The sequence below is a fragment of the Apium graveolens genome, unplaced genomic scaffold (genome assembly GCF_009905375.1).
Source record: "Apium graveolens cultivar Ventura unplaced genomic scaffold, ASM990537v1 ctg8506, whole genome shotgun sequence".
Lineage (NCBI taxonomy): Eukaryota > Viridiplantae > Streptophyta > Magnoliopsida > Apiales > Apiaceae > Apium > Apium graveolens.
Window position 1 is genome coordinate 25,222 of NW_027421234.1, and position 26,819 is coordinate 52,040.

General features: G+C 32.4%; 2 long non-coding RNA genes and 1 pseudogene across 2 annotated transcripts; 2 read left to right on the forward strand and 1 right to left on the reverse strand.

Moving 5' to 3' along the window:
- Positions 1-6,243: 6,243 nt before the first annotated feature.
- LOC141705069 (uncharacterized) lies at positions 6,244-7,100 on the forward strand. Its single transcript, XR_012568212.1, has 3 exons — positions 6,244-6,314; positions 6,686-6,759; positions 6,972-7,100. It is a non-coding gene; the product is annotated as an uncharacterized LOC141705069 (long non-coding RNA).
- A 10,213-nt stretch (positions 7,101-17,313) lies between these two features.
- LOC141705067 (pyruvate decarboxylase 3-like) lies at positions 17,314-18,180 on the forward strand (annotated as a pseudogene).
- A 4,295-nt stretch (positions 18,181-22,475) lies between these two features.
- Positions 22,476-24,219, reverse strand: LOC141705066 (uncharacterized). The gene is made up of 3 exons (XR_012568211.1): positions 24,001-24,219; positions 23,874-23,924; positions 22,476-23,045 (listed from the first exon to the last, which is right to left on the reverse strand). It is a non-coding gene; the product is annotated as an uncharacterized LOC141705066 (long non-coding RNA).
- Positions 24,220-26,819: the final 2,600 nt, after the last annotated feature.

The following is a 26,819-nucleotide window of genomic DNA, read 5'->3' on the forward strand; positions in this document are numbered from 1 at the left end:
TACGAAATAAATAACTTATATTTTTCGTTATAATATGTTGTATCGTAATCATATACATACGTAGATCTCGTCATTACTTTCGAAATATAGTCGATAACTATACATATGAATGATTCAGGACTTGTTAAGTTTAAAATATTACAGACAGACACTGTATGAGGAAAGAAAAGTCAAATGAGCCATTTAATATCTATCCATTTGAATATATGTTTTTTCTTAATTTATTTCGATATAGGGGTAAGTACCACATAAATGGTCTTTAACAATACCCAAACAACGAGACTCGTTCCCGATTTACTAGATAAATTTTTTAAAATGAAATTTTCAAAGATCCAACTGTACGGATGTTAAGATATATCAATTTTATTCATATGAAAAATTATAAAAAAAAATTAAATTCATCTTGCATGTGAAGATTAGAAAATTTTAGTAAAAGTACAACTCCAAACAACGAGACTCGTTCACGATTATTAAATAAATTTTTAAAATGATTTCTTGGATGATCCAACCGTATAGATGTTAAGATATATCAAGTTTAGTCATATGAAAAAATTATTAAAAAATTTCAAATTCATCTTGCATGTGAGGATTAGAAAAATCTAGTAAAAGTACAACTCCAAAAAACGAGACTCATTCCCAATTTACTAGATAAATTTTTAAAATGATTTCTTCAACGATCCAACCGTACGGATGTTAAGATATATCAATTTTAGTCATATGAAAAAAATTATTAAAAATATGAACTTCATCTTGCATGTCAGGATTAGAAAAATCCGGTAAAAGTACCTCTCCCGACAACGAAACTCGTTCCTGATTTACAAGATTAATTTTTAAAATAATTTTTTCGACGATCCAACCGTGCGGATGTTAAGATATATCAATTTTAGTCATATGAAAAAATTATTAAAAAATATGAACTTCATCTTGCATGTTAGGATTAGAAAAATCCGGTAAAAGTACGCCTCCCGACACGAGACTCGTTCCTGATTTACAAGATAATTTTAAAAATGATTTTTTTGACGATCCGACCGTACGGATGTTAAGATATATCAATTATAGTCATAAGAAAAAATTATTAAAAATATGAACTTCATCTTGCATGTCAGGATTAGAAAAATCGGGTAAAAGTACCCCTCCCCGACAACGAGACTCGTTCCCCGATTACAAGATTAATTTTAAAATGATTTTTTCGACGATCAACCGTACGGATGTTAAGATATATCAATTTGCGTCATATGAAAAAATTATTAAAAAATATGAACTTCATCTTGCATTTTAGGATTAGAAAATCCGGTGAAAGTACCCCTCCCGCCAACGAGACTCGTTCCGATTTACAAGATTAATTTTTAAAATGATTTTTTCGACGATCCGACCGTACGGATGTTAAGATATATCCATTTCAGTCACTAAGAAAAAATTATGTAAAAATATATGAACTTCATCTTGCATGTCAGGATTAGAAAAATCGGTAAAAGTACCCCTCCCGACAACGAGACTCGTTCCCGATTTACAAGATTAATTTTTAAAATGATTTTTTCGACGATCCAACTGTACGGATGTTAAGATATATCAATTTTAGTCATATGAAAAATTATTAAAAAATATGAACTTTATCTTGCATGTCAGGATTAGAAAAATCCGGTAAAAGTACCCCTCCCAACAACGAGACCTTGTTCCCGATTTACAAGATTAATTTTTAAAATGATTTTTTTGACGATCCAACCGTACGGATGTTAAGATATATCAATTTTAGTCCTATGAAAAAATTATTAAAAAATATGAACTTCATCTTGCATGTCAGGATTAGAAAAATCCGGTAAAAATACTTCTCCCGACAACGAGACTCGTTCCCGATTTACAAGATTAATTTTTAAAATGATTTTTTCGACGATCCAACCGTACGGATGTTAAGATATATCAATTTTAGTCATATGAAAAAATTATTAAAAATATGAACTTCATCTTGCATGTTAGGATTAGAAAAATCCGGTAACAGTACCCCTCCCGACAACGAGACTCGTTCCCGATTACAAGATAATTTTTAAAATGATTTTTTTCGACGATCCGACCGTAAGGATGTTAATATATATCAATTTTAGTCATAAGAAAAAATTATTAAAAAATATGAACTTCATCTTGCATGTCAGGATTAGACAAATCGGGTAAAAGTACCCCTCCCAGCAACGAGACTCGTTCCCGATTTACAAGATAATTTTTAAAAATGATTTTTTCGACGATCCAACCGTACAGATGTTAAGATATATCAATTTTAGTCATATGAAAAAATTATTAAAAAATATGAACTTCATCTTGCATTTCAGGATTAGAAAAATCCGATAAAAGTACCCCTCCCGACAACGAGACTCATTCCCGATTTACAAGATTAATTTTTAAAATGATTTCTTGGATGATCCAACCGTATAGATGTTAAGATATATCAAGTTTAGTCATATGAAAAATTATTAAAAAATTTCAAATTCATCTTGCATGTGAGGATTAGAAAAAATCTAGTAAAAGTACAACTCCAAAAAACGAGACTCATTCCCAATTTACTAGATAAATTTTTAAAATGATTTCTTCAACGATCCAACTTTACGGATGTTAAGATATATTAATTTTAGTCATATGAAAAAATTATTAAAAAATATGAACTTCATCTTGCATGTCAGGATTAGAAAAATCCGGTAAAAGTACCTCTCCCGACAACGAGACTCGTTCCTGATTTACAAGATTAATTTTTAAAATGATTTTTTCGACGATCCAACCGTACGGATGTTAAGATATATCAATTTTAGTCATATGAAAAAATTATTAAAAAATATGAACTTCATCTTGCATGTTGGGATTAGAAAAATCCGGTAAAAGTACGCCTCCCAACAACGAGACTCGTTCCCGATTTACAAGATTAATTTTTAAATGATTTTTTTCGACGATCCGACCGTACGGATGTTAAGATATATCAATTTTAGTCATAAGAAAAAATTATTAAAAAATATGAACTTCATCTTGCATGTCAGGATTAGAAAAATCGGGTAAAGTACCCCTCCCCAAAACGAGACTCGTTCCCGATTTACAAGATTAATTTTTAAAATGATTTTTTCGACGATCCAACCGTACGGATGTTAAGATATATCAATTTGCGTCATATGAAAAAAATTATTAAAAATATGAACTTCATCTTGCATGTTAGGATTAGAAAAATCCGGTAAAAGTACCCCTCCCGACAACGAGACTCGTTCCTCCGATTTACAAGATTAATTTTTAAAATGATTTTTTCGACGATCCGACCGTACGGATGTTAAGATATATCAATTTCAGTCATAAGAAAAAATTATTAAAAATATGAACTTCATCTTGCATGTCAGGATTAGAAAAATCGGGTAAAAGTTACCCCTCCCGACAACGAGACTCGTTCCCGATTTACAAGATTAATTTTTAAAATGATTTTTTCGACGATCCAACTTTACGGATGTTAAGATATATCAATTTTAGTCATATGAAAAAATTATTAAAAAATATGAACTTCATCTTGCATGTGAGGATTAGAAAAATCCGGTAAAAGTACCCCTCCCAACAACGAGACTTGTTCCCGATTTACAAGATTAATTTTTAAAATGATTTTTTTTGACGATCCAACCGTACGGATGTTAAGATTATATCAATTTTAGTCATATGAAAAAATTATTAAAAAATATGAACTTCATCTTGCATGTCAGGATTAGAAAATCCGGTAAAAATACTTCTCCCCACAACGAGACTCGTTCCCGATTTACAAGATTAATTTTTTAAAATGATTTTTTCGACGATCCAACCGTACGGATGTTAAGATATATCAATTTTAGTCATATGAAAAAATTATTAAAAAATATGAACTTCATCTTGCATGTTAGGATTAGAAAAATCCGGTAAAAGTACCCCTCCCGACAACGAGACTCGTTCCCGATTTACAAGATTAATTTTTAAATGATTTTTTTCGACGATCCGACCGTCACGGATGTTAATATATATCAATTTTAGTCATAAGAAAAAATATTAAAAAATATGAACTTCATCTTGCATGTCAGGATTAGAAAAATCGGGTAAAAGTACCCCTCCGACAACGAGACTCGTTCCCGATTTACAAGATTAATTTTTTTAAAATGATTTTTCGACGATCCAACCGTACGGATGTAAGATATATCAATTTTAGGTCATATGAAAAAATTATTAAAAAATATGAACTTCATCTTGCATGTTAGGATTAGAAAAATTCCGATTAAAAGTACCCCCTCCCGACAACGAGACTCGTTCCCGATTTACAAGATTAATTTTTAAATGATTTTTTCGACGATCCGACCGTACGGATATTAAGATATATCAATTTTCAGTCATAAGAAAAAATTATTAAACAATATGAACTTCATCTTGCATGTCAGGATTAGAAAATCGGGTAAAAGTACCCCTCCCGACAACGAGACTCATTCCCGATTTACAAGATTAATTTTTAAAATGATTTTTTTTCGAAGATCCAACCGTACGGATGTTAAGATATATCAATTTTAGTCATATGAAAAAATTATTAAAAATATGAACTTCATCTTGCATGTCAGGATTAGAAAAATCCGGTAAAAGTACCACACCCGACAACGAGACTCGTTCTCGATTTACAAGATTAATTTTTAAAATGATTTTTTCGACGATCCAACCGTACGGATGTTAAGATATATCATTTTAGTCATATGAAAAAATTATTAAAAAATATGAACTTCATCTTGCATGTCAGGATTAGAAAAATCCGGTAAAAGTACCCCTCCCGACAACGAGACTCGTTCCCGATTTACAAGATTAATTTTTAAAATGAATTTTTCGACGATCCAACTGTACGGATGTTAAGATATATCAATTTTTAGTCATATGAAAAAAATTATTAAAAAATATGAACTTCATCTTGCATGTCAGGATTAGAAAATCCGGTAAAAGTACCCCTCCCAACAACGAGACTTGTTCCCGATTTACAAGATTAATTTTTAAATGATTTTTTTGACGATCCAACCGTACGGATGTTAAGATATATCAATTTTAGTCATATGAAAAAATTATTAAAAAATATGAACTTCATCTTGCATGTCAGGATTAGAAAAATCCGGTAAAAGTACCCCTCCCGACAACGAGACTCGTTCCCGATTTACAAGATTAATTTTTAAAAAGATATTTTTCCGATGATCTTGTAGAATGTTAATGTTATTACATTTAATACTGTAAAAAATAATTTTCAATTTTCAATTTTTATACTGAAAATTATTTGATGTTATTATTATTTAAATGCAGCTACTTGTAAATTTGATATTTTTTTACTAAATCATGACTAAGATTAGGTTCCCTCCACCGGCCAATATTTCATTTCCCCCTTCTCAGATTTTGGTTTCCCCCTTCTTTCTCAATCCCTAAATATAATACCCGGCCGCCGCTATTCAATCTCATCATACAATCTCCCTTCTCAATGTTTCCCTTCTCTCCTTCTCTCCGTCTCTCCCCCTCTATCTCCCTCTCTCTCAATCTTACAACCAGAACCAATACACTTCATACACACCCACATCGATTTATGTGTACTTTTCTTCGATTTTGGGGCTGTTTTCTTTTTTTCATTCTCCTATTTTTAATTGGGTTTTAATTTATGTTTCGGCATAAAGTTATGGAGGTTAAGCATTTTGGGTGTAGTAGAAGGACGAAATGGACACTACTGATTGCCATAACCCGGTATGTTCATCACTATTATCTTAAACCTCTGTTTCAGTTATCCAGAGTAATTTGTGACTTAAATCCAGAGTAATTTTATTTCAAATAGCCAATTTATGTGAATTACAAGAAGCTTGGCATCTGTAGTAGTACTACATACATACTACTTTATTTTAAGCAGAAGTACATAAGTACAGTGATAGATTATGTAGGGTTTGCAGAGGAATGCCAATCAAAGTCAGTCCAGAGGAAGGCTCCATGGCGAAGGCTCTCTTGTAGGCAAGATCCCGTGGGGCGACAGCCCATACGCAGCTAGAAGCATGTCAGAGAATTGATTCAGGCATGTCTTGGTAGTCTTTCTTGGTGTAGCGTGGGTAATGTAATTAGTTTTACAATTAGTTTGATTGGATGTTTTTAAGTGGAGCCCAATCTTTAATTTGTTGGAATTAGTAAGTTAATTGAGTCCTTTATAATTTTATGTTATATTATGAGATGGTTTTTTTAGAACTAGGTGTATAATAAGCTCTGTTTCTCCTCTGGTTGGAGATGTAGCTCTGGATTTCGAAGCTGAGGCTATTTTCGATCAGGAACTCATCAATGTAAGTAACTAGATATCAGAGTTTTCGTACCATTTTCAAATTTTCGGCTAGAGTTGGTTACTCTCGAAATAACTAGTTTTTATAAATTGAGCGTCTCTTTGTACTTGGAGTTGTTCTAATTGAGCACGATGCCTTTTTCTGGCTGATTATTATATTATTATTGTCTTATAACACTGTTGTTTTGATGTCTTGTTTAATTGAGATGTATGTTGTTTATCCCAAATTGTGAAATCTAAATACTTTACTGAAATGAGTACTAGGGCAGACCCTGTTGAATATCAAGATTCTATTTCTGTAATGGTTTAATCTACTCCTGGATTACTTGATGAACCGATATTTGATTTGTATCTTCTGGATGATAACACTACTAGGTGGACAAAGAAGAGCAAGGTTGAGTTTATCACATAAAGCATCACCTCATTCAGAAAAAAGTTGCAGCACAAAGGTGATCCCCTCCCTCTCTCTATCTCTCTCTGTCCACATGAAATAAATAGATAAATTATGAATCATTACACGTAAAATTTTTATCTGTTTTTTTTATGAATAGAGTAGCATTGACAACTGATTTTTTATGTAAAATTTATGTATAAATTTTATACTCCTATTTTTGGTGCATTGGTTTCATGTGTATTTACCTGGTGGCTATGTGTTGTGCAGATGTTGCTGCACAGGGGGTGCATCCAGGCCAATGGATGTTGCTAAAAAAAAGTAAAAGAACAGAGAAAAACCTTTTGTTTCTTATACTGAACTCCAAGCCGAGGATGGTAAGTTTATATATATATATATATATATTTAACAGTTGGAATTTTTTCAAAAACTCTTGTAAGCAAGTCATTAGTATTGGCAAGTTGTGCAGCTTTCAAATTTTTAGATGACTGTCGAAAATGTACACAATATGCATGATTTATTGTATAAATTAGCAAATAAAAGTAAAATGACGTACTGCAAGTATGACTTGCCCTGATGGGTGTTAATGTATTATTTTGTGTTGGTAAGCCTGAGCTTAATTAGACATGGATTGAGAAGGGAATTTGGCTCTGCAAGGGCCATGTCAATTCTAGGTGTTTGGCAGCATATCTTTGGTGTTCAAGGCATCATTTTTTCTTTGTGGTCATTGACTTATGATCTAGTAATAGGATGTCCATAGATTTGCCACTTATAAAAGCTTTGTAGGTTTTGATAGTTGATCTTTTTCGGTGAATTCATAATTAAGAATTCACTTTTTCCTCTTTGTGTTTTAATTTGGAAGAATTCACTTTTTCCACTTTTTCATAATTTTTTATTCAAAATTATGAGAGATGTGTATTTGTTTTATGTTATTGTTCTTCGGTAAAAAAGAGCATGTATCTTGGATAAAAAATTAGCATGTATCTTGGATAAAAAATTAGATTGTCCTAGTATACATCTGAAATTGATTTATTTTATACTAGTACCTTCTATATAATGTAAAATTTGTGCACTTTTGATTAAGCTTTTTCTGATGCATTCAATTTGATTTAATTCATGTACTAACTCCAACAAATAACTAATCTTGGAGGTAAAAGGATGTTAAGTTTGAAGATGGAAGAGAAAAGGACCGGAGCTCAAGATCTCAATTTCTTAATTGAAAAATGAGTGTGAAAAATAGATTTGTAGCTACAATTGTAATTCTTCTTTATAAATTTTGAATATTAAATTTTAATTTTATTTGTAATTTTTTACAATAGGATTAAGACACAGTTTTATTTTAACAATACTATTTGATTTGTTTCAAATGAGTTTGATCTGGTACACAATTGTGTGAAAGCCAATAAAAATTATTAAAACCATTGTATGTCTTACTTTATAAAATTATTTTCTTGTAACAATATCTTTGTCATTACAAAAACTATTGTGAGCATAGCTGAAACATAATACCCCAAAAATAAAAAACCGTTGTCTAAAGTATTGTTTTCTTAATAAAAACCATTGTTTAACTAGATGAAATTTATACATAAACTGTTGTAGGAGTAAATTCGCATAACACTATTTTTAACTATTGTGCCTCTAAATTGTTACAACGGCTAAGAAACTGTTGTTTGTAGAATATTAGAAAGGGTCATATGCGTTGTGTGAATAAAATGAGACAAAGGTTTTATATTCAGTTGTGTGATGTATTTGTTACAATGGTGCGTAACCATTGTATGAGTACCAAACACACCGCCCCCGGATAGACAACGAAAAATTCATCTTTTAGACAACGGTGGAAAACCATTGTCTGATTCAATATTTCTTGTAGTGTGTCAAGGTGCATAACGCGTGATCAAGGCTAAGGTTCACACATTGAGACTAGAGTTTGAATCAATGTGCATGAAAGACAGCGAACAGCTCGATCACTTCTACCTGAGGTTGAATGGGTTGGTGACTAATATAAGAGCACTCAGCGAAGAAATGAAAGAAGCCTATGTGGTCAAAAACTGCTTCGTGCAATGCCAACAAAATTACTACAAATTGTTTTGACTTTTGAGCATTTTAGAAATTTAGAAACTCTATATGTGGAAGAGGTAGTAGGATATCTGAAAGCTCATGAAGAACGATTGAAAGGGGGTAAGAAATGTGAATCAAATGGAGGACAACTCATGCTCACCGAGGAAGAATGGAAGAAATATGAGAGTAGTGATGGGAAATTATTGTTGACTCGTGAACATTGGCTAAAAATAATTAATCGCATCAACACATATAACTAATCGTCAAGTTTTATAAATCGTGGAGGTCGTGATAAAAGTGCTTTGAAGTGTTACAACTGTTCTGCCTATGGTCACTTTGCTGTTGATTGTCATAAACCCAGGCGTACAAGAGATTTAAAGGAAGTTATAAAATGGCCAAGGCCAATGAAGATGAGGAATCGACTCTTCTCTTGGAAAAGTATGACGATGCAGATGCTACACGCCTATGTGAAAAGTAGGTAATGCCCTCTCAATTTATAAAATTTCAAAATAAATCGAATATTTGGTATTTGGATAACGGAACAAGTAGTCATATGACGGGTTTCAAATCAAAATTCACAGAATTGAATGAGAAGATTACTGGATAGGTGAGTTTTAGGGATGGTTCTACTATGAAGATAGAGGTAAAGGGTTCTATATCTTTCACTTTCAAAAATAGGGAAGTTCAAATTCTTGACAATGTATAACATATCCTTACTCTTTGGAATAATATAATAAGTCTTGGACAATGGTCGGAGGAAGGAAATAAAATAGCTCCCCATAAAGGTAAAGTGAACTCAAAACAGACTCACGCCTCATGAAGGTAAAGGGATCTCAAAATAGACTCTATAAAATTGTTCTTAATACTGCCAATTCGAAATGCTTACTGTCAAAATAAGATGAGTTATCAAAATTGTGGCATATGTGTTTGGGACACGTACATTATCATACTTTGTCACTAATGAACAAGGATCGAATGATGAACGGAATGCCTAAGATCAATCAGCCAGAGGAGGTGTGTAACGATTGTCTGATGTCGAAGCAAACTAGAAAGCAATTTCCCTCGAAGGCAAGTAATAATGTAATAAAAGTTCTGCAACTGATTCATGAGGATCTTTGTGGCCCATTTCTTCTTGAAACTGCATCTGGTAAGAGGTTTTTTTTTTCTTTCCGTGGATGATTTTAGTCGATATATGTGGGTATATTTTTTAAAAAACAAAGATGAAGCATTGGAGGCTTTCAAAATCTTTTATGCTTTGGTTGAAACAGGTCCAGAAAGAAAGGTTAGAGTCGTGATAACTGATTGGGGTTGTGAATTCGGGTCTAACGAATTTAAAAAGTTTTATGAAAAGGATGGATTAACACGACATTACACTGCACCATATACGCCACAGCAGAATGGTGTTATGGAACGTCGAAATCAGACTGTTGTGGAGATGGCCAAGATTTGTTTAAAAGAGATGAAACTCCATTCTTTTATGTGGGGTGAAGTTGTTAGACACTCCGTGTATTTGCTGAACAAGCTTCCAATGAGAGCTCTGTCAGGAATAACTCCATATGAGGCATGGAATGAGAAAAAGCTACAAGTTGGATATATCAGGGTCTTTGGGTCTATTTCTTACATGAGAATTCCAAGTCAGAAAATGAGCAAACTGGATGACAGGAGTAAATCGGTGGTGAATTTGGGCAAAGAACTGGGAACTAAGGCTTATTGCCTTTATGATCCCAGTAGTAACAAGGTTTTTGTGAGCCGAGATATTATATTTAAGGAAAATAATTCGTGGTCTTGGGAGACAAATGATGTTAGTGAAGCTTCCATGTTTATAATTGAGGGTATGGCTGAGGTAAAAGGAAGGGAATCATGAAGTGTTAAAACTAATTTTAGTGAAAGTGTCATTGAAAGTAACAAGTCAGCATATTCCATGTTTCGACCTTTTCGATCCGGCGTACGGTTTTTCCTGCGCGGGTCCCGGCGCAACATTTTCGATACAATATTCGTTTCGGTAAATCAATAAAACCCGTATTTTCGATAAACGGGAGCTTTTTATTAAACTATCACAATTATCACTTCGTAATATGTGTAACCAGGCGCTGAGACCAAGACCGCAGTACAAATTGTACTGATATTGGATAATTATCCCGAAAACCGATACAGTTTGGATCAGTTTTTACAAATAAACATACTGTTTTATATCAGGAATGATCCAACGGGATACTAATATTCCGTAAATATAAATAGCCTTTTTCCATATTTTATTTCGTATCAAAACCATTTGCAGTTAGTTAATTCTATAATTTTCAGAGAAAACCCTAATTACATAAACTGTTCTAAGAATCAAACATCAAAACGAAGGTGTTACCAATCTCTGTTTTCAAAGCTTGAGTAACCAAAACGAAGGATTTGAAGTGTTCTATCAGATTCTGAGCTTTGTTTCACTGCAGAATTAAAGGTTTATTTTCTGGAAATTTATTTATTTTTGAATTAAATTTATTAAAAATATGAATTTTTGTTCGGATGATTGTTTGTATGTTTTGATGATTGCATGTTGTAGAGCTTGTTTTCCTGATGATTTTGATATATTATACGTCTGATTTGGACTTGAATAACATGTTCAAATTTGAGTTTGATTTTCGAATTTTAAAATTAGGGTTTATAACCCGTATGAATGTTCTTAATTGAAATTTGGGGGTTTCTTATTGTGAAATAGATTGATGTTGTGGTATAGTGTATTGTATTCTCTGTGAAATTTGCAATCTAGTCGTACAAGTTTCATGAATCAACGTGGTCTTTAGAGAAGGGAGTTGTGTTTTGAAGTTTACGTCGAACCCGCCGGAAACCGACGAGTTTCTTGATCAAATTCCGGCCAAGTCTGGGGTTATTGATGAATTTTGATTGCAGATATAGGTTCCTGGTATTGTGCAGTTTAATTCTGGAGGTGATGGTGGCGGGAGGATGCCGGAGGTGAGTTCTCCGGCCACCCCCGATTTTCCGACGACTGAAACTGCAAAATTACAGTTTAGTCCCTGTATTTTTGAAGATGGTGAAGTTTAGTCCCTGTAGTTTGCAAAGTTTTCAAAAATAGGATTCATGTTTATAAAATGTTTAAAAATCATATTTCCTATTTATTTTTATTATAAAAATTCATTTTTAATTTCTGAAAATTCTGAAAATTATTATTTTAATTCCGAAAATTAATTTTAATTCAAAAATAAATCTAAATTAATTAGTTAATTAATTTCAGTTAATTTTTAATTAATTAATTGTTCAATTAATTCGAAAATTAATTGATTACTTGATTTAATTAATTATTAATTGATTTTAATCAATTATTTAATTAGATTTAATTATTTAAAAATGATTTAAAAATTCCGAAAATAGTTTCAAGCTTTAAAATATTATTCTAAATTATTTCCAAAGCTCGATAATTAGTATAAAATTGTTTCGGAGCCAGAATTGGCCTACCGAACCCTATTTATTAACCCGAAATTGATCCAACGACCCGTTTTAATTCCAAAAAATGTTTTAAAAATCATTTTAAATATCAGAAAACCTATTTATGACCCGAGACTTGTTTATAAATAATATATCATTGATTATGTGATGTATTATGTGCTATATGTGAGTTGTTGATTGACTATCGGTCTTTATATTCGGTGTTTACTTGATTATTGCATAACTTTCAATCCGTTCATCGGATTTGGGTAAAACGAAGGGTAGATAGAAGTATGTGTTGAAAAGAACTCTATGAGTCGATTATTGATAGATGTTTATGATATGTGAGCAGAAGAGGCAAGGCGTAGGAAAGGGAAACAGGTAGTTGAGGAGTAAGCCGATTGTGATTGGAAGCGAGTGCAGTGTAGTAAGCTAATACCACGCAAGTGTTCTGAACTTTCTTGAGATATTGTAGTACTTGACAGTCTTGTTGATATTGCAAGTGCTTTGAAGTACTGTACCCTAAACCTTGATTCCAGTTATTGATCTTAAGCCGTAACCTGATTCTTTCTAGACCATTGATTGTTGTATACCCAAACATGAACCTCAAGTATACGATCCTACTCCACAAATACATACAAACTAAATATTAAACACTGAACCAGATTGCTTACACAATCAAATCTTTGTATTTTATGCTTTGAAAGACCAAATCCTTGAAACCCTGAAATATTGATTCCTTTGTTATCCAATTCTTTCATTACCCAGCATCCAAACTTTGAAATTACCTTATTGATCCTTATAAGGATTGAAACCCTTTCATTGTTAAACACTCATTGTTGTTAATGATTCTGGTTATTAATTATTATTGCTTATTCTGTTATTATGTTAGAATTGGATTGTTTTTATAAAATTGTGGACCAGATTCGTGGTCAGACCATATAATGGTCAAGTTAGGCCAATGTGTGCCTTGGATCCAGTAGTTAGAGCAGTGCTGTGTGCTTTGCTCGGGGTTAGTGCGTGACTGATCAGCAGCCTAACCTTGGTTTTTAACCTGAAAATATAATATCCAATTCTAAATTATAATCCATTGTTCACTTGATATCATAAACATGTTCACTTGGTGATCATTATTATCAGTTTTGTCATTGTGACTTGCTGAGCTAGTTAGCTCATTTGTGCGATATTATTTCTGTTCTTTTCCAGTTAAGAAGGAACCAGTTGGTACCGCGGATCCCCAGTCCAGCACGAGAGCTAGGGGTTAAGGTTGATCGAGCTAAGCTAGTAGGTTTCTTTTGGGATAATTTAAGTCTGTAAAAGTTTGTAATAATGTTTAATACTCAGTTTTGAGTTTGGAATAGTTGGGATTTGAACAGTATGTAATATAAGTAGATGTGTGGCTTGTGTGCATACTTCAACCTATTGCGATCCGTGGTAGTTGGTAAATAGGGTCACCGCATATTATTGTTATCTATATTATTACTATAAGCAGGTTATAAATAAGGCGTGTGTGTGTGTGGACCCCAAACTTCTGACCCGGCTTTGGAGGGCGCCACAAAAGTTAGAGGCCTGAAATGGATATTCAAGTTAAAAAAGGATGTTGAGGGAAGATTTGTGAAGCATAAAGCGAGATTAGTACCCAAAGGTTATATTCAAGAGCGTGTAGTTGATTTTGACGAAGTCTTTGCTCCTGTGACAAGGCCTGAAATGGTTCATTTTCTATTAGCTTTGGCTGCTAAGAACGAATTGGAAGTTCACCATCTCGATGTCCCAGAAACAAAGGTTTGTTACTTTATCGTCTTGTGAGGTAGAGTTTATGGCCGCAACTGCAACAGCTTGCCAGGCTATATGGATTCGTAATATTTTAAGTCAGATAACATCATACTACATTGGACCAGTTGTATTGTTTATCGATAATAAATCATCTATTGATTTGGCAAAGAATTATGTATTTCATAGAAGGAGAAAACACATACATATTAGGTATCACTTCATAGGGGAATGTATTGAGAGAGGAGACATTATTCTGGAGCATATGAGTAGTGTACATCTTAAACTTTGGTTATATGTTATTTTCAAATAATGAGTTGTCAACGTCTATTTTGTGTAGTGTTTGTTTTCAGGTCCGTTATTTTCGGAGTTTTAATTGAGTCAAGGCAGTTGAGTTAGTGTAGGTTGTAGGGAGGTGATCGTGTCCTGTTTTTTAGCATTATCAGTTTCGTAGTTTCCTTGTATTTCTTTTATATTGCCTCAATTTGCAGAAATAAGAAAATATGTTTTTCTGGCAAACTGTGTTTTGGTTTTCTTAGATTCATATCATTCAGTCATTATAAATATATTGACAATAAGTACCACACATGTTGTTTGAGCAGAACTTTCACTTTAGTTTCAAAATGAACTTTTATTTAAAGTTATTGTATATGTAAAAGATGAGCAAATTATAGCATATAAACTAAAAGCCCCAACAAGTCGAACCCATATATGTGCAATATATATTGCAACCCATATATTTTCTTTTTTTGTAATTTAAATCTTTCAAAAAAGATGGTTAAATTCAAAAAAATTGTTAACTAAATATCTAGATACAAAAAAGAGCAGAGAAGTACATTAATCGATCCACTGGTTAATATATTAAAAAATACCTTATTATACTTTATTTCATATCATCGAATATGCTAGTAGTTAACATGAAACAGAACACTCAAACATACGAAAAAATAATCATTACACAATCACGTGAATTCATCACTAACACGGCGGAAAATTATTACGTTAAAGATGCTCGAAAGAAAGAATCCCATAAACCGAATGTGTGCCATATATTTACACGATTGACATTCTTTGCAACCGAATTTGCAGCAGCAGACACACTATTGACCAGAGAATAAACCATATAATTAGTAATTCTACTCTGATTATGTTTCATAATAAAATATAAAAATGGTGTGTCAAATTAATAAAGATTACATATCAAATTTTAATCAACACCTAAATATATTTTTTTGTAACATAATTAGATTCGGGAAAACAAGGGACGGGAATGGGAAGGTAAAGAAAGAGAATATGGAGCAGGAAAGAGAAAGAAGGGAGAGAGAGTGTGAGAGAGAGGGGGGAGGGAGATTACCAACAACGAATGCAACGGTCTAGGATCGAAGAAGTTAACAAACCCAATTAGGTAGAAGTGATGGGAAATAACAAGAAAAAATCTGTTACATGGCTATTTATGTATACATATTCAATCGTTAGTATTGACATACTTCATACCAGAAATATAAGTTAGGAAATTGCTCGGATAGATGAATGAGGTGTGATGGTTTCCGGGACCCAATGTTTCCCATCGAGCGATGTTATAATGGACATAGTTTGATTTTGGGAAGAATAAACTAAAATTGGCCCGACCACTATTAAGTTTCGATTAGACTATTTTTTTAATAATTAAAAAATTTATTTTATGTCGGATTAGAGACAACCAACTTATATACAATCACATATATATCAAGTGCTAAAAATTGATGTATATGCTGAGTATTTGTAATGATCTTATACGATGGTGAACCAGTCCTGACGTAAAATGAGTTTTTATACATCGACCAATTTAGAAATGACGTGTATGTCACCCTTATACATTGGTTATTTACTGAACCGACATAAATGGTACTTTCAGAAGGTTAATATATGTCGCCTTTTTAAAAAACCCGATGTATGAAGTCTTATATATGTCAGATTCTTCTTTGTGTATCGTAAATTAGGCGACATAAAAGTTTGATTTTGTACTAGTGAATTTAATGTCTATGACTGGTTGTATGAATGAATATTCCTTGGAATTGCTTGGTATTTATTTCGGAAAATGCAATATTCAAGATGTGTATTTCAATTATTTTTTAGGCTGGAACTATATTACAGTAGGTACTAAATCTGTTGTAAATAATTAACCTTTTGTAAGATAAAAGATGTTGCTACAGGTGTATTTCCATAGGTAAATAACTAAGTCCATATGAAGCCCCACATATAGGTCCCCCATATGGGACCTACAGATAGGCCCCGCATGTGGGCCCCCTATGAGCCCCACAATTCTGAAAGAAATTTTAAGATCTTTTGTAACCCACTAAGTATGTTACTATATAGTCTAAAATATATTATTATTGAGATCTATTGTAATAGAGATTGGTATGTTGCAATAGAGTAGTTTTTATGTTGCTATAGATATCTATACTAACTAGCTACGAGTCAACATAGCTTTATTGTTGCCCTAGCCCTTTTCAGGTCTTTAGCAATGTTTTTTTGGTCCTATATATAGCGACACAGTTATGGGGTTGCTTAAAGCAATCTATGGTGTAGTGAACGGTCCACTTATTCAGAATAGATAAAAATGATCCAACTGTACATATGTTAAAATGGTTTCAAAAAAATGTTAAACCCAAAATTTCAAGAATTTTTAATCATTTGAACTTGATTACTTTAACAAATAAAGTCTAACTAAACTTAATTCTAAATTTCACCATACGCTCTTAGTAAAATTTTGTCATATCACTAAAATTTATAGATGGTAACATCTTTATGGTTGAATCATTCATAAATATTTTTTTAAAAAAGTTGAAACATCAATATGGAACTAAATACCGGTTAAATTGACTACTAGAAAAAGGTCAATAGACATCAGTTCACTAATGTCTATTTTGTTCAAAACCGATGTCTTCGTGGGTGTAGACACTACACCATAATTGCGCATAGGCAACGGTTTTTATCTAGCGTTGCATGAAAAGCGTTGCATTATCTACAAAATTTTCATTTTATTGCAACATAGTGGAGGGTGTATGGAGTTTCCGGATAGTGCGTTTTGTGTTTTTGGTGTGATTTTTTTGAAGAATTCGGTGTCCTGGAATTACAACCCAAAGTTCTAGTGAACATCTGATGTTGGAAGAAGCGGTAGTTAGGAGCAATTCATACCAAGAAGGTCTATATCCCTCTCAACTTAGGGACACTGATGTATCAACCTCAGGTGGAAATACGTCATGTGCAAATGATGAAACAAGCATGAATGACTCATTAATGATGGTTGTCTGTTAACAAAGGGCTCCTGGTAAAGAGATAGTCTGCAACAAGAAAATTAAACAAATTCTGCATGACTTTCAATATAATTAATGAGATAAGGGATTCTTTGTTCAATTTCCAGAAGATGAAATTTCCAAAAGGATGCGGGTGAGCATCCCTTTCAATATAATTTCATAAGGTATATAATGTGTTTGCATGTATTAATGTAAGTGCAATAATATAGGTATGAGTTCCAAATGCAGTATGGATCCATTGGGTGGTCAGTTGGAGCAACTCTAGGGTATGCACAGGCTGCTTAGGATAAGCGAATAATTGCTTGTATTGGTGATGAAAGCTTTCAGGTATCTCATCACAAGTTATCTGTATTTTTCCAATAATGGACTATATATGGTGTTAACTGTTGGAAATCCCACCATTTTTACCAGAATCATTCCTTCTTTATTTCACATTAACAAATTCAATATCCCTTGCAGGTTACTGCTCAAGATGTGTCGACAATGTTGCGATGTGGTCAGAATCAAATCATTTTTCTGATAACGGTGGTTATACCATTGAAGTTGAGATCCATGATGAACCGCACAATGTAATCAAGAACTGGAACTACACTACACTGGTTGATGCGATTCACAATGGTGAAGGCAAATATTGGACGACTAAGTTCAGTCGAGAAAATCTAATACATAATGTATCATTTACTTACAAGTTATAACAGTGAAGCTTATTTTTAAAAAAAAGTATTGTTGACACTGGCATTTCTTGAATTGTTCAGGTCCGCTGTGAGGAAGATCTTGTTGAAGCAATAGAGACAACAATGGGAAAAAAAGATTGTCTTTGCTTCATTGAAGTGATTTGTCACGAAGATGATACAAGCAAAGAGCTGCTCGAGTGGGGATCTAGGGTCTCTGCTGCCCACAGGCGCCCACCGAACCGCAAGTAGATCTTTTGATGTTCCTGCTATCTGCTGGAGTAAGATTACATGCTGAACTTTATTTAGTGAATTATGAATCTTTTATTACGGAATTAATCATTTTGTTTAGTGTAACATTTTCAAGTTCAATTCAATTATGTTTTTCTGACTTTTTATACATATACATATGCGTCTTCATCTAATATCGAACTCCGGGACCTGCTGACTAAATTTGAGTTCCTCTTTGAGAAATTGGCACTATTAGACTTTGTTTCATTGGATTCCTCTTCTTTCTATAGTCTACACTGTCTCGATCTTCTGCTTCATCACTTTGTGTATGGTCTATACTCTATCTATTAACAACTTCTGCTTTATAAGTTAGCATTCTGAAGCTCTTTTTCAGAAGTAGTTTAGCAGTAGCAATTGTAGAGATGAGTTTTAGTTTTCAGGAGAAATTTTCTAATTAAAGTAGTTGGGCAATGTGTATCATGGTGGCAATGTGCTAAAGAGCTAGCTTGTACAGGGATGTTCAAAATAATTCACAAAGTTGGTTTATATAAATATTGGCTAAGAGTTGGCTCGAAATGTAATATATGTATCTTGCTATATTCTCTTTGAATACTCTTACCACTTTTATCTAGTTCTTTGCTATCCTCTGTTCCTGTCTGAAATCTTTAAAATTACTTATGTTAATCTTCTTTTCAAAAATCTTCTCAGCTTTACTTTTCAGTTTTTAGAACTAAAAGCCAAATTTCAAGTCAACTTTTATAATAGTAAAATATGGAATCCGAAAGGTGAAACATATATTTATTCTATTATCTATGTAAAAAAGTGATATGTGAATATTTAAGAGAGTTAAATTTGATACCTTCTAACCAGCTGTGACATGATAATAGTTTGTTGTGTTTCTTGTGGTCTTATCTCATCCTTTCTTTAATGAAATGTTTCAGTTTTTCTTATATATCTCCTAATCTCTTTTGGGCTATTAAGGATGACTTAGGAAGGATCCGAATTCAAAAGCCAGAGAAAGTCCCATTTATGTCTCCGGAAAGAATATGGATAATCTCAATAATGACTGTGAAAGAGGAGCATGGTTGTCTTAGATTATGTGCTGAAATTATGTGCAAAGTAATTTTTTGGATAGAAGACTAACATGTCAGTATTTTATTTTTTTGGTTGCTTGTCTCGATCCTACAATTAAATGTATGTCCATGCATACTATTTATTTAATTTGTACCAGAATAAGGTGCAATGTTATCTCAGTATAGGTTTTCCTATAATGCCCTAAGCTGGAGCATGGTTTTTTCTTATAAATTTTTGTTTTGTTTGACAGTATTCACTCGACTATCTGATTATTGTCTACTAAAATGGTTGCTTTCAGGAATTGCTAAAGATATTGGTTCGAACTCAACAATGAACCATAAATCTACATGGATGCCTTTCCCAATGATGTTTAAAGCCATCTCAAATACAAGCATTTTTGTCTCTGGATCACATCGACTAGCAGTTCTCTACCTGGCTGGAAACAAACACTATCTGCTTTACAACGTCAAAATGAGTTGAAAGGCTAGAGTTGAAATGAGTAGGTGACATTATTTAGAAAAGAAAAGAAAAAAAAATGCTCATTTGTTCTTTTGAAGTTAGAATTTGGTACTTTCATATTTTAGTAAGTTTTAAATTTCATTCGATGCTTGTTGTATTGATTGTCGGATGCCTTGTTTGGCAGGAATAATGTGAAAGCAGAATAACTATGTCAATTTTTTTAATTTTTTAAGTGTTGCATTTGACTCTATATGGTGTTGCATAAGACTAAAAATGATGTTACATATGAATAAAAATGGTGTTGCAAATGACTAAAATCAGTGTTGCATTACATATTGTGGGACCACTCTTGACGTGGCAAAAGTGGGGCCACTGCTGATTTGGCAAATGTGGGACCCCTTGCTGATGTGTCAAAGTAGGCCCACTGCTGATGTGAAAATATGACGTGTCACTTGCCACGTAGGACACAGTGGTGATGTGGTTTCATTTATCCAAAACTAACTGTTGTTGTCATTGTACGCTTTTACTGTTGCAAAAGACGCATAATGCAACACTTGTATAGTAGGGGTTGCCTATGTGCACTTATGGCGTAGGAAGAGAAATGTATTTTCTTTTTCACATCGGTTGAAAACTGTTGTCAAAAGTCAGCCCACATATCAGCTGCTTGAAAACACTGTTGTGTAATATGTACATAGACATCAATTTTAGACGATGTCTCATTTATAGACATAAGCTATAAACTGATGTTTGATTAATTTAAAATTGATGTGTTCGTGGGTGTAGAGATTGAACTTTTTATATCTATTTTTTTAAAAAAGTTTATAATGTAAATAGATATTTTGGACATTATATACACTAATGTTAAATATTTACATGGTCTAACAATATACATACAAAAAAATGCTAAAACCAAAAACCAACACATGTTATCATATTTAAATACCTAAAACGCTAATTATCATTACAAAACAAATCCAAATACATTATTTATCATTACCAAAACAATCCAAAGAATTTTAGTATACAGCAAGAAAATCAAAAACATGATTTTCCAAAACTACTAAATTATCAAACCTATTGCAGCTAGTATATACCGAAATAGGGCACCATTTACTCATGATTTCCTTAATCCACCATCATGTGTTGATCTTACATTGGCTTCATCCTGCCAAATTTAGTAAAATAGTCATGTATGTATTGAGATAAAAGAATAATATACTGATTAAAAAATTATGAAAGCTGTTATGAAGAGTTACTATTAGTCTAAATGGGTTGTCTAAAGTAGATTTTAAAGTAGATCCCGAAGAAGCAAGTTCTTCCTAGTGCAGCAGCTTTGCTAGCCCAAAACGCTTAAATAAAATGCTTCGTAGAGGAGATTAGAAAGAACTTTTAACCCGAATATGCACTTACACAACACAGTGACTATGAGGAAGCTTAAGTGTGGACCTGAATATCATCACCGGATAGGATATCCACTAGTTCAACTAAAAATAAGTTTAACACCTGAGTTTTTGAATCTGGTAAATATGGCACAAAGTAACAGCTCCCATAGGCATAAAACTTATAGCAAACATTAATCCAACACCCCTTTAGTATTGCAAATCATGACATCTAGGAATGTTGAAACTAGACATTTCAGAGCAAAATTTGGAGGGGCAGTAGCAAGCTACAGACTAATGTTTCAACGTGTATTTGGATATTTATGATGACTAAAGTAACGGGAAAAGATTAAAAGAACTGTTTCAAAGTAATGTCCTGCCCCTGCATAGTTTACTATTTAAAATATTCCCACTGAAGAATAATGCACAAGGCAAAATAACTTGCTGGAATATATGAACTAGTAGTAGGGGTTTGCAGGGTTCCTAAAATCCACAGGTGTGCCTTCAGTTGAACAGATCAAAAATCCAATTACACCACTGCACTGCCGTAAAGAAGTCATATTTAATAATAAAACCATGAAGAAATAAATATTCTGATTTGTATCAAACGATAAACCTATAGATGCTGCTTATTAACAGAGGAACTCATAAAAAAGAGTTGACTAGTACATGTTAAAAAGAAAAGCTAGCTAATATAACAAGGACTTAATGCAACCACATACTTTCTGCCATACTACAAAATACACCTCCAGGTCTCAGTGCAATTAAAAATGCCAAATGCCAAAAATACAAGTTGGATTTTGACGCACCTTTAAATCCTTTGCACCTCCCTCATCTACTTTGTCTCATTGTACAATAATTCTATGAACATGATTGAGATTTGACATACTATCAAATTAATACTTCCCCAAAGGACACTAAGTTATTTTCCATAATCCATGGACTGCTTTAAATCCTAACTTTAGCACTTTAATTTTTTCTCTCATCAATACCATGAAACTTCCCCTCTTCCCTAATACATACTTCATTTTCTTATTGTCCTCTTATTTAACTACCAACTTATATGCTTTTTCCAATTAAACATCACATGCAGATTGCACATAGATCATAGTAAAATGTATTAATTTACATGGAATATTTTATGAAAACATTTAAGTTCGAAAAAAATGAACATGTTTATAGAACAATATGTTTATCATTGTTATGATAACAATGATATCTAAATATATATAGTGTACTTATTATATCTTCTGTCATTATTTATGCAACAAAGTATAAAAATAATATTATTAATCACAAATATGTAAATATATATGTGTTTAAAGTATTATTTATATTTATAGTAAATGTAAATTTATAAATATATAAGAAAATATATTAGAATAATCAGATTATAATCGGACTTTTTCGGGTTTTTAATCGGGTCGAGCCAGGCCGAAGCCCAGACTTTTAACCGGGCCGGACCTTGCCTAAAAATATAGGGCCCGTCGAGGCCCGAAGCCCGGGTCGGGCTTTGACCGGGCCGTGCTTCACCGGGCTTTGACCGGATCGGGCCGGGCCAGATTTTCGGGCTCGGGCTTTTTGTGCATCTCTACGTGCAGTTCTCACACAATCTTCAAATCTCCTAGTCCAAGATGATGGTTGCTCTGGTATACATTAGATCAAACAAATCATGCAAGCCCAAAGGTTATATAAACTGCCTTGAAATCTTTTACTACAGCTGTGGGTAGTTCCTTGTGTTGGGCTATTCCCTTCTTCTCCTCTGGCTTGTTTTTTTGTTTTATTTACTTGCTAATACAGCTTCTGAGTACTTGTGTCCTTCCGTCCAAAATCTGTCAAAAATTCTTAATCTTTCTCCAACTATAGCTGGTACTACTCGACTTCGATTGGGAAATGGTGCTCCTCATGTTATTGCTAGTATTGCCTCTTTTACGAGATCAGGTGTTGGTGATGTTGGCCTCAACGATGTGTTATCTAATGTAATTAACACATGTAATTATAGGCATTTAGCATTGTGATGCAAGTATATTCTGCTCAAGAGAAGTGGTGTATAAGAGTTTAAGATACTATCACGCATATTGAAAAAGTCCACCAAGTACATGACGTGTAAACACAAATTAATTAAGCTCGATACATTATTAGTGAGCAAGTGATTAATAAATAAACTAGTTGTGGTTTATCGAAAAGTTTAATGGTTCATAAACCTACAGGACTGAACACTTCAATACAAATAGGTCGCCACATAGCATCCTATGTATTAAATTTTCAACAAAAATGTGGCTGCTAAATAAACTTGGGCAACTGTAATAGAATTAAAAAAAGGTTCTACATTGTTATCCTATTCATTCAAATGTTAATTCACCAAGTACCTTACAGCTATAGTTTGAATCCCTTGGAAATTAAATCGTCCCTACAAGACACACTGAAAACATGTATCATTAGAACACAAAGCTTTAGTAAAATTATTTCACAGTAACTTTCTTGGTATAAAACAGTAGCAATCACTCTAAGAGCTTTTGAAACTCTAAGTGAAGCTTCATTCCACCAATGTGTAAGTGTCACATCCAGCCTAGACCACTTCCATCTTTCACCTTTATCTCCAATATCATAAAGGAGTAAAATACACAAAGTCGCACTACACCCCTTAAAAGATGAAGTATAATTTTAACCTTAACCCCTTCAAAATACATACTAGTAAAATACATTCATGTATCGTAATACAACCATGCTTAAACATTCAAAAATATAATCAAAAAATACATGAAAAAATTAATTAAACGAAAAGTGTAATCGAAGACTTACAAAATCTGAGAAGGAGATGAGAAGCGGATACACGGAGATGAGAAACAAGATCTGAAAAATTCTTATAAATTAGGGCTCAATTAAAAAACAAAAAGAAAAAAGAAAAATAAATATGATAAATACTTACAAATCAGGGCTCTATTGGTTGACTCGATTGACTCGATTACAGCTTGATTAGGGCTTGATTCTGCTCGATTAGGGTTGTATGTAAAACATATTAAAACTCGATTGCTCGATTAAGGCTTGATTGATGGTAACATGGATGGAAACAGATAGGGAGTGATGTTAAGGGATGAGATAGAGAGAAGAGGGGGGGAGAGAGACAGAGATGTATGTCTGGTGAGAAGAGATAAAAAACGGCGAGGAAACAGAGAAAAAGAAATGGGGAAATATGTGGGAAACGGGGAAATATTTGGCAAAGTGCAAAAGAGGAGGAATTATTCCCGGCCTTCTATTTTTTTATTTTTTGAAATTTTAACATAGCCATCGGTTAGTTAAGGACCGATGCGAATACCAAACTTTCACAACCGTCCTTAAACGACTGATGTGAAAGTTAGTGTTTATCATCAGTTAAAACAAAACCGATGTGAAACATAGGGTTAAATTTTTGAAAAAAATACTATTAGTAATCCGTTATTTAAAAATATTATGTAAAAACTTATCTTTAACATCGGGTTGAAAATAACTGATGTTAAACATAATTTTTACATCGGTTTTTCTACCACTGATGTTAAAAGGGTGATGTCTATTGACTTTTCTCTAGTAGTGAAATGTACTTGTCACCACTGGTTGATTGTTAAAATAGAAACCAATTTATTTTATTTTTTTCTGAAAATTTTATCATATCACTATTATATATAGATCTTGACATCTATACGGTTGGATCATTTATAAATATTTTTATGAAAATCGAAACATTCATAAATATTTTTATGAAAATTGAAACATCAATATGGGACTTAGCACTAGTCAATGGTATTAATCAAGCTCATATTTGAATGTTAAAAGGACAAAACAAATAAAATAATTTTGATGTGAAACTTTGGTTATACCACTAATATATATATGTATATATTTATATATATATATACATATATATATTTATATCTATACGGTTGGATCAATGATAAATATTTATTAAAAAATAAAATATCAATTGACTAAACACTAGTAAGCCGTACTAGTCAAACCCATTCTTGACTGTTAAAACTGCAAATAAAATAAAATAATTTTGATCATAAATAATGGTTATATCACTCATATACATATATATATAGAGAAAGTTAAGTTATATGTTGTCCACTATTTTTTGAAAATCTTGCACATTGTATACATTTTACAAGTGTAACATTACAAAATATATTATTTTACAAATTACTTTTAGTTTGTAGAACATAAATGGTCATGTTGCAGAACAAATATATTGTACTTGTAAATGTATCAGATTTGCATAATTTTATTGAAATAATGATATTTGTGAAACATGTTTGCAAGATAACATGTTTAAAAAAAATATATTATTTACAAAATATAGATGGACTCCGAGGACTCCTCCATAGAACTTTAATCATATATATAAATATATAAATATATATATAAAAATTGGAGGTCAAACCCCACGTTGACCAGTATATATATATATGTGAAAAAATAAAGGTAGAATAAGTAATCGATTTATCAATCATGGGACTTGGAAGGGTTTAATGAATTGATAAATTATTATTTCAAAACTTGATAGAAATTAAAAAATTGATCCAGAAAATAAATCGATTCAAGACTTTGAAATAAATTAGATGAACATAGAAATTTATGTCCATCAATAGGAAATAAAAAAAATTTCCTGAACAATAGGGATAGTCACGTTAGGAAATAAATTTATTGGGTCAATAAAAATAAGGCATTTTAACCTGGTGTCGTCGAACGAGGGAACAACGTGTTTCGAGGTTAAATATAATCGCGAATAAAGCTCAAATAATAAACTTGTAAATTTTAAATTAAATCATGCACAACAATTACTAATTTCAAAATTAGGAAATAAAGGAGATAAAACTTGCAATATTTCCGTTTATTAGCTCACTGCCGAAGAAATCTCACATTTTCCTACTTAACTACTTCTCTGGTGGAGAAATTCTAAAAATAATAATCCACACAATATTTCAGTACAAAATAATTAATCCACGAATTATTATACTATTTTTATTTAATAGTTTAATAATTCATAAATATGACTACTAGATCAATAATTACACTTTGAAAATTTATTACAAAATTGAACAAACATTTCTGTTCATATTTTAATAAAATTTAATAATGTTCTTTAGTGTATACTAATCATTTTCCATATTAAATGATTTAAAATTAATTCTAATTATTAATTTATATTTGTGCTTATAAAGTAGCTTTATTAAATAATATCTATCCTTTTCGATACCAAATCTTTGATTCACTTTGCAATTAATTTTACTCTAATTTCGAATAATGCAATTAATTTATCGTAAAGTTAATATGATTTTCCGCTATTTACTACTCACTAAAAAATCTCAAATTAACCCACCAACACTCTTATGTCACATTGTAATATATTCTAGAATACCCTTTAAATACAATATGTATACATAAATTATGCAAACACCACCAATTTTAATAAAACAAAATACCGTTCCAATACATTCCAAAATATAACCTTTTACATTATTTTAAATCCTTGACAATATCTACTTTTTATTAATTCTCAAATTACCACAATACCCTCATCTTCCCCAACCATCTTCTATGTCACCTCATTCCTCCCTAACCATTCATTCCGGCGAACCACCGACCAGAAAAGCGTCGGAGACCACCCTCACTTCCTTAATTCTCGGCCTCTCTTCCTCTAATCTCACCCCGTCAAACCTCTTTCTCCCACCACCACTCACTTTTCCTCTCCGACCCACCCTCATCTCTCAC